Below are 12,323 nucleotides of genomic sequence, written 5' to 3'. Positions count from 1 at the left end.
CGATTCTTTTTTCAGTGCCCGAGATCGCACTACAAAAAGCAAATATTTTAGTCGAAGGAAAAGTCACAGAAAGAGGGACGTTTCAAACTCAGCTACTTTCTTTGCTTTAACGACTCCTCATACACCCAGAAATCTCCAGCCATCACTGAGCTTCCATAAAGAGGCCCACAGTTACAACAAAAGAAGAGGTTTGCAGACATCGAACGCACCCTTGTATCCCGAACATTGGTCACTTAAAAGATACACAAAAATTAACCTATATTCCTTCTCCCATTGTCCCCCACCTTCAAACTGAACAACGAATCCAACCTTCGCGAAGAAGGACTTTTAGTTTTCAAGACTGATCTTCCGAAAGCCCTACCCTCTTCTTCACTTGTTCGTCTAACGGATAGCAACGTCAGGGAGCAACTGTTGCTAAGTTCAAATAAGGCGCTTTGTTAGACTGAAACGTGTGAGGCTGTTGTAAAACGCTCGTGCAATGTGGGGTAACAGTACATTTGGCTAGTCTGAATCGCCCATCACAAACATGAATATGGTTAAAAGGTGGTGTTTTCAAAGGCGAATATATCAAAAAATTAAACCCTGCTTCCGCCTGTTTTCCCCTCCTGGTGCCCTGTCATTACGGCATTCAGATTATTATGTTCCCATTTGATGGACAGATTTAAAAAAAGCTTTGCTTGATCTAAATATGTTAATCAGCAAAATGCAAATGTAACGTATATGTAACGATACGTTCCATTTTCTTAACTGTAACGGAAACGAGTTCCTTTTTCATATATGAAACTTGTAACGGGAACGCGTCCAAAAAATCAGAAGGAAGTAGGAACGAGCTTTCGTTCCTTTTTTTCAGGAACGTGTACAACACTGATTTGTACCGCGTTGCGACAGCGACTATCGCCGGCGTTCGCGAACTACAGGGAGCGCTTCTCTAGATATCATCATCATAGTTTGTGACGTGGCGGTTAGGACAGACCAGTCTGTCTATGCTGGGAAAAGCGATGGAGAAACTTCATCGTGACGTCGCCGGTGGGAGGAGCCAAATCTCAATCGGTGGCGAACTCAACTGGCAGGGAACTTCATCGCGGCGCGTTGATGACGCCGACGGAGAGCGGCGATTGAGTTGTAACTTCATCGGGATTTGTACCCAAAAAATTTCCCTAAAGGGAATGCGCAACGCCACATCGGAGGGTCTTGTAAAAGCAACATTTTTAACTTCTGAAAATGTATAATTTGTTACAATATAAATATAATTACCGGTATCAAGTTTAGGTCGCATCAATCATGTCTTTTTACATAAGTGAAACAATTTAGATAATCGCATTGCGTTAGTTGCATCGCGATCGTGATGAATCGTCATGGCCGACGGTGGATGTCGCGCGTGAAGTATACTCGTGTGTCTGAACGGAGATTTTCCTCACTTTTGGAATTTATGCTGCCGAGTCGGGCTTTTTCAAAGGTTGTCACGTCGCGATTGCCACTCGGCAGTCTGGTGGGGGACGTGAACCAAGTGTAATCGCTGAACTCGAGGAGTAGAACAGAATCCTAGCCCGCAAAGACACGGAAGAAGGCGCATGATTTCGAGAGGGGACGCGCCTCGTCCGTCGCCACACGGCATCTCGGCTGCAGTGATGGTAAGTGCTGGGAATCGCAATAGGCGGTTCTAGCGTAGCGTTGCCGTGCGCAGCGAAGTTGCTACTGGGAGCTCGCGCTGTAACAATTAAAGCATACTTTTCAGCGCGCTTAAAGCCTTACCAGCCGCAGAACACGGTAACGGTCTGCTAAAACGTTTTACTGGTAGTGAACAGACACCGTGTTGCTTTTGGTCTTATTGACTTTGCACGAGTGTACTGCCTCGTAATGTTTCTTTGAAAGCTCGGATTGTAACGCTCAAGCTCGCGAGTACATTTCTCTAGACCTGTGCATGAGGCACTGCGATACCCGAATTCTGAGGTGTAGGCAATGGGCATTACATCAACACGTAACCAGAAAGGCTGTCAGTTTGTTGTGCGTTAACTTGTGTTTGACTGGATTTTGCAGGACTCGTCTGCTGTGACCAAAGGTGCTAGTGAGGACCCAGCACAGGTGGCAGCTCCACCACCATTACCACCGAATGGTAGGTATAAAAAAGTCTGAACTCACCTCCACATACGCTGTTTGCACCTATGTCGCGCCATTAACATGTATTATGCACGAGTGCCGTCGGTAGCCTCATGCTGACACCACTGATGGTCCGTGGTTGCAGCTTTGCTACACTGTGATCATGATGAACCGTGCTAGCTCCAGTGGCCCAGAGTGACAGTTTTTGTGCCCATCTCAGCATTTCCATAAACCTGTGACCACTATCTGCACTGTGCATAACTACGAGGAAGGTCTGTCATAAACATTATTGTGCCTGGTCGGTAGCTCCCAAGGTGGCTGTAGGTACAACCGTGCTTCTAGCAAGGTGACACCTCAGCAAGACTCGCGAAAACTTAGGTGTACACATGGTTACTCGAGTTTTGTGTCGAACAAGACAGCAGAAAAATGGATGAGACTAAGTGTCCGTTTGCAAAAAGGCTGTGTCTCTGGTTATCCATTTCCCAACAGTGGGCTGCTTCCACCAAACATTCCCGGCAACACCACAGCTACCCACCACTCTGAAATTGACAAGGGAATGACACTAAGACAAAACTGACTCACCAATTCCAAAATTGATGTCTGCTATTTGTATAGAAGGTCCACTTCTAAAAATATTTGGTGCAAAGGACTGCGGGAGCAGGATGCACCTAGCTGGGCATTGCCTATCGAACTCGGCAAAATTGTCGTCATGCAATTTTGCATATTTCTCTTAATTTTTTGCACTCGGGTATTCAAGTCCTCCACGTTTGGCTAGAGATCACAGTCTGTCATAGTCCAGTTAAGGGTAAGTAGCAGATGGTTCTTGCCACCACACAGGGCAATATTTTCTATGTACTGAACTGGACAAACACGGGCAAACTTTGTCGTGATCACTTGACGGTTTAAACTTCTGCCTAGGCCTAGCCCAAGCTCCTGCACTAGCACATATTGCCACGCCCGTCTCCGAGCAGGCGCGCTTGTGGGGGTGTGATTGTCGTGCTTGCCTCCCTTGCAAAGGTCCTGAGGTTCGATGCCTGGCTGCACATGTACCTTTTTGTTAATGCCTTGCACCTCCACCAAAATGTCACGAATGACAGATGATGAGGTGACGAATGAACAAAAACTAAACATTTAATTTGGTGAACTTGTGTCGAAACTAAGATACAAAGAGGGAGCTTCGCAGGCATCAAGGCGGAGTAGCACTATCGAGCGCATGAGTGAAATTCTGTATCGCCTCGCCCTCATATACGTGGGTGTTTGGGACAATCGGCGTAGAAGGTTCAGCGCATATAACATTCGGACTTCAAACAAGCAACAAGGTCTTTGAATTTACCAGAACGCAACATTTACAGAATCAACAAAAAGGTGCCTTCGCAGCCAGGCATCGTACCTCGGCCCTTTGCATGGGAGCTAACCACAATAACCATTCGGCTATGGGCACACTTGCTCAGAGGCGCACGTGGCACTCTGAGCAGCCTATGCCATTAACCGCATCTGACATGTACCGACCGAGTGGTGGCCACCACTGCGGCGCCTAATGACATGACATCACCCGCAAACCATGTATGCATGCTACTGAAACTGTGTCATGTTGTCAGCCGTGTACCAGTCATCAGGTAATCTGCCATTCTGGATGGCGAGGGCATGAGCTGCCCCCTAACTGCACAGTTTAGGACCTCTTGCCCACTCAGCAGGAGCAGCTGGTTGCATTGCACATGCTGCTGGAGTGCAACATGAATTCCCTAGTTTTAAAGAAGTTCAGTCAAGGTCCAAAATTGGCTGGCAAGCATTGTGTAGAGAACCATGGAAAGAAAACCTGCATCATATGGCAATAATGAGTTATTTTAAGCCAAGTTTCTTCATCCTTGCTTTATTCAGTTACATCCAGAGCAGCTCGTGCTCGCAGCCTTTGTTGCTTGCTTAACACAATGCTGAAGAGCTGGACTTCCACAGCACCAGGTGCATTGATGGGAACAACAGTTAGCGTGTCATTGGAAATCAGCTGTGACAGACAGTTATAGCAGAAAGGAACGCGAATGCAGCAGTCTTGTGTTTTCCCTCTTTTGCCTTTTCCGACCTTCTGCTTGGTTTCGAAGTGACCGATTTCCACCAGCTTGTCCCTTTCCATTTTTTTATGTGATCGAAAGAGCAGGCCTGTTTACTGCAAAGTAATTAGATCAAGCTAACGCACATTGCTGAGGGCTGCCCGTCTCATAGGTTACATGCTGTACTGGAAAACCTACAGCATGAGTGTGCTGAGCACTTCCTTGGTTAGGAAGGTGCTCGCATAAACTAAACGTCTTTCGAAAGTCTCGCATTCTTGCTATTTCCAGTACTGCATGAGAGTTATGAGAGAAGGTAAAAGCAGTGGTATGCCATACACTACTGCTCACCACACCACTGGGATTATATTGTTCTATGCAATTTCTCTAACATGCTGTTCAAAAATGTATGTATTTGTAAGCATTAGCCCCTTTCATGTACTTGTCTGCAGGCTGTGGAGGAACAAGCAGCTGCACATGCCCAGCAGTCATCATCACTGACCACACTCGTGCTGCACCTCATGGTGGTGCAGAATTTTCATCTACAATAAACATTCTCTACGCACTATTTTGCTTCTGTCACGATTTCAGTATAGCATGGAAACAAGATTTGCAAAATGTTTGGGTCAGCAAATCTCGGTGCAATTGTTTATGCACCGACACTTGTACCGCAACTTCTGATGTCAATGTGAATTTCGTATACAAGGAACCAGAAATTTCCCAATTAACGGTGGTACGGTGGTAGAGCTCCAATCATCCTGATGCCAGCCATCCTGATGCGTGAGGGAGCCTTGCTTTTGCTCCGAGTTGTAATGCTTCGCAGCCTAGCTTATGCGGTTTGCATTTTTGCCCGTTAGCCTTGCCATAAACATAGTGTTAAAAAGCTGTTTCAGAAACAGCAACTTATCACAAACATATAAAGTTCTAGTTTTAGGTGCCGTACCAAAACTCTGACAGCGTACGCTTAATGCAGTGTTTCTTCAGCCCAGGCACCACAGCAATAAAAAAGAAAGAAAATGTACTTGTCTATCTCTTTCTGTCTAATATGAAACATCATTTTCTGAAATACCAGACTTGCCTGCCATAGGCTTGATGTAAGTTGTTTTGATGCATAAGCAATTACTTCAGACCAAAAAAAGTGTCCTCGTATCAAACTACTTCATCCATTCTCTCAGGGTCTATAAAAGACGCCGAGAGAATTGAATGCCGCTTGAACTGTCTTCTAGGTGGACCACTCTGCAGCCAAAGGGACTTTCCGTGTCTACTTGATTTGGCAAGTTACAAAGTATGACAAAACATTGCAAGCAGATACACATAAGTATATTTCACAGATGTGACAAGAGACAAAGCTCCTAGTAGCCTCAACAGCTGCCAGGCTTCAAGTTTGAGCACGGAGACCCTGGTAGGCAGCACATACTTGCGGAGGCGGCAACCTCTCAGATTTTCAGCGCTGCACAGCTTGTCCTCTGCTGTCAAAGCTACCTCCGTCCTCAGGGTCGCACTCTTGGGGCTCGAGGGGGAAGTTCCAAAATAGAGCTATACGAGCCCGGATGGTGCAGAAAGTCAAATGATGTTGCTGTGCCCAGTACCTTTGCAACCACCGGAACCCGCTTTTGAGCATCCTATTCACTGCTCTACAACAGAATCTTAAGCAATGCTTTTTGTTAAGCTTGACCTCGGGACAGCACAGCATCCATTGGGGTTGCGAAGAATTGGTGTGCAAGCATGGCTTCAGGGTTTTCTCGCTGTCACCTGAACACAGCAGTGACACAGTATCTGACACGAATGTTTCATAACCTTTTCAGTTCTCCAAAAGCACGTCAAGAATAGATAGGCATTCTATATGCTAGTGCAGCCTCTACTTGGAGCTAGTAGTTGCATAGCATCCCAAAAAACCTAAAATGTAATAATAAAAAAGTTGAAAAAAAGTGGAGGTATTCCACTTGCCTTGCACAATACCCAAAATTATGCCTTTAGAGCAACGATGTGCAATGTCTATTGAATTTATAATCGCTTTATTTTCCTTTATATTGTGGGATTCCCATTTTGGGGGATACCACTCAGAAACACAGAAGAAGGTTCCTTGGGTCCGGATAAAGACGTGTTTATTGACAGAAATGCCAACATGCATTGCTCTTAGACATGAAAAGTCTGGGCGCTGGCTCAATTGCCAGTATCACCCGGTCGGTTTCCCGCGCTGCCGCATTAGACAGATTCACGGGAAGTCGGAGGCCCACAAAGAAAAAACGAGCTCCGTAGAGCCAGGGCCTCCGCCGACGAGAGCCCCTGGCACGCCTTCGGGGCCAGCTTATGTAGCCTCGGAGAATGGACGCGCCCGGGGAGGCCGCTAGCAGTCGCGTCCATTATAACTCTCAAGGGTGTGCCGAAGGCGCATTCACCCAAATGGGCAAGGGAGAACCGGCCCCTTCGGGGAATTCGGCCTCGTGGTTCCTTGTATCCGGGAGGCCGACGCCATTAGTGACGACGACTTCCACGGCCTGCGCGAAGCTAGGCCTGAATAGGGATATAGGGAACCCCATGGTTTCCACAATATACTAAGGTGGGAGATGGGGCATATAATGTCGTCAAGCTGCGTGGCTTGCAGCTTGACGAGGCGCCCTACCCCGTATGGCAGAAAAGCAGCAGAAACGTTTCAGACAACACAAGCAAAGAAAAAGATACTATACCAGTTTGAACCTCCAATCGTAAAGTGAAAACGTACACAACGTGCTGCAGCTGAACAATTTCCAGATGTTGGGACCCGAGACATTTGGATGATACACATGCAATCACGAGTAAGCTTGAATGCGTGCGATCCCGCACGACAATCATCACGTTGAATGAGGCGCCCGTTTTCCACCGTGAGCTCTCGGTCGTGCGATCGCATTGAGAAAATGTTCCATTCAGTCTGTATTAGAACACAGCGTATTGAGCACTTACCAACAACACCGCTGAATTCGCATCGCTGAACTTCCTGGTTGTCGTCTTTCCGTCTTTTCTTTCCACGCGAATCCCACCACCTTCAGCCCCCGGTTATCGATTATCGCCTCTGTAACATCCAAAGAACGCGACTCGCAGCACCCCGACGCACGGCGATGTCTTCGTCGCAGCAAAATGTGCCGCCAGCAACGCAGAAGCTGAGAGCACTTGCTGCTCGGCTGTCAGCATATCGGGCCCCTCGCGACTCCGCCAAAGCTTCCACGGTAACTGTCAGCACCAACGAGTGTCGGGCAGTATTCCCCGATTACGTCCCTGAGGAACCTTGGACCGAACATATAAAAAACGTAGCGATGGTGGGTCAAAGCTCGATTTGGCTCACCCCGTCCGCGAGCGTGAACGTCACCATCTTCATTGACTTTGACAACTTTGGCTGCCTGACTACTACAAAGTTATCTCCATTATGATTATGAATCACCAACTCGCCCAACTTTCTACCCTCGTTATCTCCATCGCCAAACTCAATCGTGACGACATTTTGACGTCACGGCAAACTTTATTATTTCACCAGCATAGCTCGAACTCCATCGGAATCCGTAGGGAAAAACTCGATCGCAACGTCACATCACGTGACCAAAAGAGCAGCCGATCAGCGACCGATTGAGTTAGCTTCATCGTTGAGTTTGCGATCTAGCATAGACAAACAGGACAAACTGCGCAGACCTGCCTTGCGCCTCTCGGGTCATCAGCTCGCTTCATGCGCAGCTTACGCGTGGCGAATTCTGTTTCACGCGTTGTGTTTATTTGGTGAAGTGATATTTGTAGTAGGACATCTTACCAAACCTTGAAAACGTGGCACGCGTTGTAGTGCTAACAAACACTTTTTGGCGCTGAGGTGTCAAAGTGCTGGGATGGTAGTCTGGTGTTCTCGTTGGCTGCTCTCTACCCAAGTACAAAAAAACCTGGATAATAAAAATAGAATATCCAGCGCTTTACCCCACCACAACGTCTACAACGGCAAATAGGGTGTATCTTTTTATTATGATTCAAATAAGATAAAACTAAGAGAGGAATGTTTCATCAAATTGAAAATAAAAATGCGAAATTCGAGAACATCTCCCGAGTGTAGTAAACACTTTAGTAAAAGAGACTACATGTATCCCGTCGGCTCCAATACGTTCTGTGAGTGCCGGTCTCCTCTTAATTCCACATTGATTCCCTTTTTCTTTTTTTTTTCTTTTTTGCAAACCAGTAAACATGAATTTATTTAAAATAACTTGCAGGAGGAAGTGTTGGTTGGCTTCTGGAGTTGTTGCAATTAAATACCTGCTTATTGACCCGGTCGACGCGAAACGTGCGAGGTCCTCCGCGATCGAGGTCTATTAAGTTTAGTAAGTCGGTGACACTTCAGCGTCCCGAGAAATTTATATACCTGCTAGGAATCACTCTCGTTCAAATGTTTAATGTTGCGGACCCAAAGAATTGCGCATAATGCGCGATACACTTTTCAGCGAGCCATTATAAATTTGTAAAAAATTCTTAGTAAAAATTGGAAAGAAAAATCGTCTGAATTTGCCGCACCATGGCCGACAATTTAAGAAGTTATGAAAATGTCGGCTTTTCTTTCGAGCGAAAGCCGTGATGTGACAAACTTATTTTTCACGTATTCAATGCGCGGGGAACTAAGTGTCAGTTGCTGACGAGCATTCGCTTTTCGGTAACTGTTGAGTTACACTTGGATAGAAGCGTCGGTATCGGCAAGCTCAATGTAGCTAAAACAAATGTGCGGCGCTTTGCAACACAACTGTGCGCTCGTGCACAGCTAGACTGACAGCACGTCATTTACTTTGCTGACTGCAAACCCTTTTCTACGGGAGCCCCCATATTACGCCGCGGAAGCTGTAATTTGAAGCTCCAGGCTTATTTTTGAACATGTTAAAGTTTTTCTTTCATATGTTAAAAGCAACCATGATGCCCTTTTATTCATTAGAAAGATCACTCATGAAAAGATCTTACACGTGTCTTTACTAAATAAACCGTTTTTAATCGGCATAAATGTGAACTAACCTAGCCACACACTGCTGTTACGTAGCGCGTCGTCTGCTCGCATCCTATCCGCTACGCCACAAGAGAGCGCCCGCGAGGTGGCGCCACCAAAACATCTCGTCGCCAATAACCAGGATATCAGCGTTTCGATTCCAAACCTCGAAGCGCCTCATCGCAGCGCAATGCCACGTTATGCATTGTGGCAATCAGTGGGCAGCAAAATCCATAGGCGCTTTGCTCCTAGCTCACTGGTTCCCAGAATGCAACGAGCGCGGTGACGGATTTATGAAAGTAAAGTCTATTGGTTGACACGCCCCACGCGAAGCACGGATGACCCATTGACTCGCTGCCGTTTGTCGACGCAACGCAGTCAAACGCATTCAAAGGCCACTGTGTGTGGACCTTATTTTTGTCGACGTCGCTTATCGTCAGCCGCGTTGCGAGCGGCGCTGTCACATTACGAAGAATAATTATTGTTGTGTGTCCCTGTTTCGTATCAAGTGAAACAGAACATCGTGGCAGGCTTAACGCGGACGCAGTCAGCTTTACTAATCCAACACATGACACAAGTACGATCCTGGTCTAGGATACTACGCGTAAAAGCAACGGATTCTTGGGCTTCCGCAGGCGCGTTTACCGATGTCCTCGTTCTGGCATGTTCGTGCACAACTCTTCAGCAAACCCCAGGCGTAGAAATGTCTCGTTGGATGAAAGGCTGGGTGGATTTCGTCACGAATCACCGATGTTTCTTTTTTTATGTTGTTTTGTCGTTTTTGCTACATTTCTTCTGTGTGGGTGGTATGTCCAGGCATGCCGGGCATCCCGTAACGAAGCGACCGGGGACTGGCTCGTTATCTCTACTCCGCCTTGTGTACGCGTCATACCGAGAGCAGAAGGTTTTCTGCGTGTGTATTCTGTTGGGCCGTGCCGAGTAAGGGAAGCTTGCCGCGCCCTGGTTTTGTTTACGTTAAAGCCGCTTTGTGTGGGCATCGCACCCTGAACCGAAGGTTTGTTTTGTTTGTGATGGGCTCGTGTTCGGTCGCACCATACGGGTATGCCGAAGGGAAACGGTCGGGGTCCGGCTCGTTAGCGGAAAGGCCACTTTCTGTAGGCGTTCAACCGATGGTGTCGGGTGACCACGTTTCGCCGTCTTGCGGTTCGTGATTATTGTCTCTCGGAGTTCCGTTCACACTATGTGCACAGACTGATGCCGCAGTTGCGCAGACGACGTCGGATGTCGTAGGCACCAAAATATTATGAAGGTTGCGGTGCTGACGACACTTGCGCCTTGCACACGCCCGCTCCCACGGTGGTCCGCCCCGACCCCGCCCGTCATCGCGTAGAGGATCACGTCACCCCTCGTACCACGTGAGAGCCATGTTTTTTGTGCACCGAGGCCAATGTTGTCCGTCGGGGCCGAAGTTTCGGTTTCGGTTTGTGCTCATGTTTAAAGGTTTCAGAAAGTTGCCCTTTAAGCCTCCCCCCCCCCCCCCTTACCCTCGGTGTCCCGTTTTCTACGCTGGATATTTTGGTCACCCTCTAAATGAGTCGTACGAGTAGATCAATACCACTACGAAAATGCGCCAGGTGTCTGGAACGCGTAAACGCGTCCTTAGACGGAGTCGGAGACAGACACGGTCACTTTACATTACTGGTGTGATGTCACGTGATTACGCTATATTACCTCAGGTCACATAACATCAGTTCCTGCAATATGGTTTCTGCAAATGGCAAATATTTGTTTTTTCTTGCTCTACACATCTTTTTTTTTTTTTTTTTTGCTTTTTGGTATAACAGATTTTTTTCAAAAGTCAGTCACCTTGTAGCAGTCCTAAAAGCACCAATATTGAAGCTCTAATGGCGGTGATAGGAAATCATGCTCGGCTAAATCAAGCACCCTCGATTTCGTGAATCGAAGGTGACGTAAGAGGACCAACATCGTTTCCCCTTTCTGTCCCATGCTTTCCTAAAACGTTCGCTTTTTCTGGCGTGGAGACGCTGCGTAGTGCCGCCATTAGAGCGTCGGGTTTGGCTCTGCACAGGGTAAGAAGACTGACTTCCGGAGAGGAGCTTGTGTTATTGTTTTGTTTCTTCTCGAATCTATATTGCGCACGCTCTGACCGTTGCAGTTCATGAGAGGCGTGTTGCTGAAGGTGGTCACTCTGGTGAGCAGCGTGTGCTCCGTGCACCTGGTCCGCCTGGCGCTCTTGGACGGCCACCTGCTCGCCCACTTGCCGCAAAACAAGACGGACAACTCGAGCGTCACCGATACCGGCATCGTGTAATTGGCCGTTGGCGGACACCCATAAGCACCCGTCGCCACAACGATTCAATGGAGACGGCGGCTACAATTATCCGCCCATTCAAATACTCATAATTTTTTTTCCTGTCTGCCAAGCACGCGCGCTATAAAAACAACACGTATAAAAATAGTATAATATTTATCTTCAATACAAACTATAACGATGCGCTTGATGAACATTTTGTGAACTTCTGGGTTTATGTCGCTACCTCTCCAGCCATTAACATTGATAACTCAAGAAATGAAGGGCTTGGCTTCATCACGCTTCTTTCTTCGTGATTGGTTCTTTGGAATTCTGAGTGGCTTATGCTGAAATCTGATTGGATGGGGATGAGATATGCTAGGGTCTCGCCGCGCCGGGGTTTCTTAACAATACGAGTTACTATAAGAGGCTTCAGTCAAACTGTATAGTTCTCCTCTTATATACACATGTCCAATGCACGAATTAATCTAGATAAGTATATGAATGCAATATATACTAGCGAAAAGGATTAATCCAGGTGTAAGGTCTTTCCGAGCTTTATTTGCGTGAAAAAGGTGGTGTAACATACATTAAACAAAACTCCTGCCCCATATCATGCCCATATCATTCCAGAAAACAGCCTTCAAGTACACATTGAGACAACTAGTAAATCTACAATGGGGAACTTTTTTTTTTTTTTTTCATTTTGTTGTATTTAAGAGCGGCTCTTTGCAGCGAATAGGGGGACATAGGCACGCAGATAAAGCATAATACTGGAGCTTTATCAACCTAACTTTTCTTTGCAAACTTTACTAATAAATTTTTTTGCAAACTTTACTGATACGTTTTATAGAAATGCGTCGAAGAAATTAAAAGAAGCAAATCACGAACGCACGCTTGGTCACTATAATTTCCTGAGTCTGTCAGATGAAGCACT

The sequence above is a fragment of the Ixodes scapularis genome, unplaced genomic scaffold (genome assembly GCF_016920785.2).
Source record: "Ixodes scapularis isolate PalLabHiFi unplaced genomic scaffold, ASM1692078v2 PGA_scaffold1__304_contigs__length_218370807, whole genome shotgun sequence".
NCBI lineage: Eukaryota > Metazoa > Arthropoda > Arachnida > Ixodida > Ixodidae > Ixodes > Ixodes scapularis.
Note: the sequence above shows the minus strand (reverse complement) of the source record.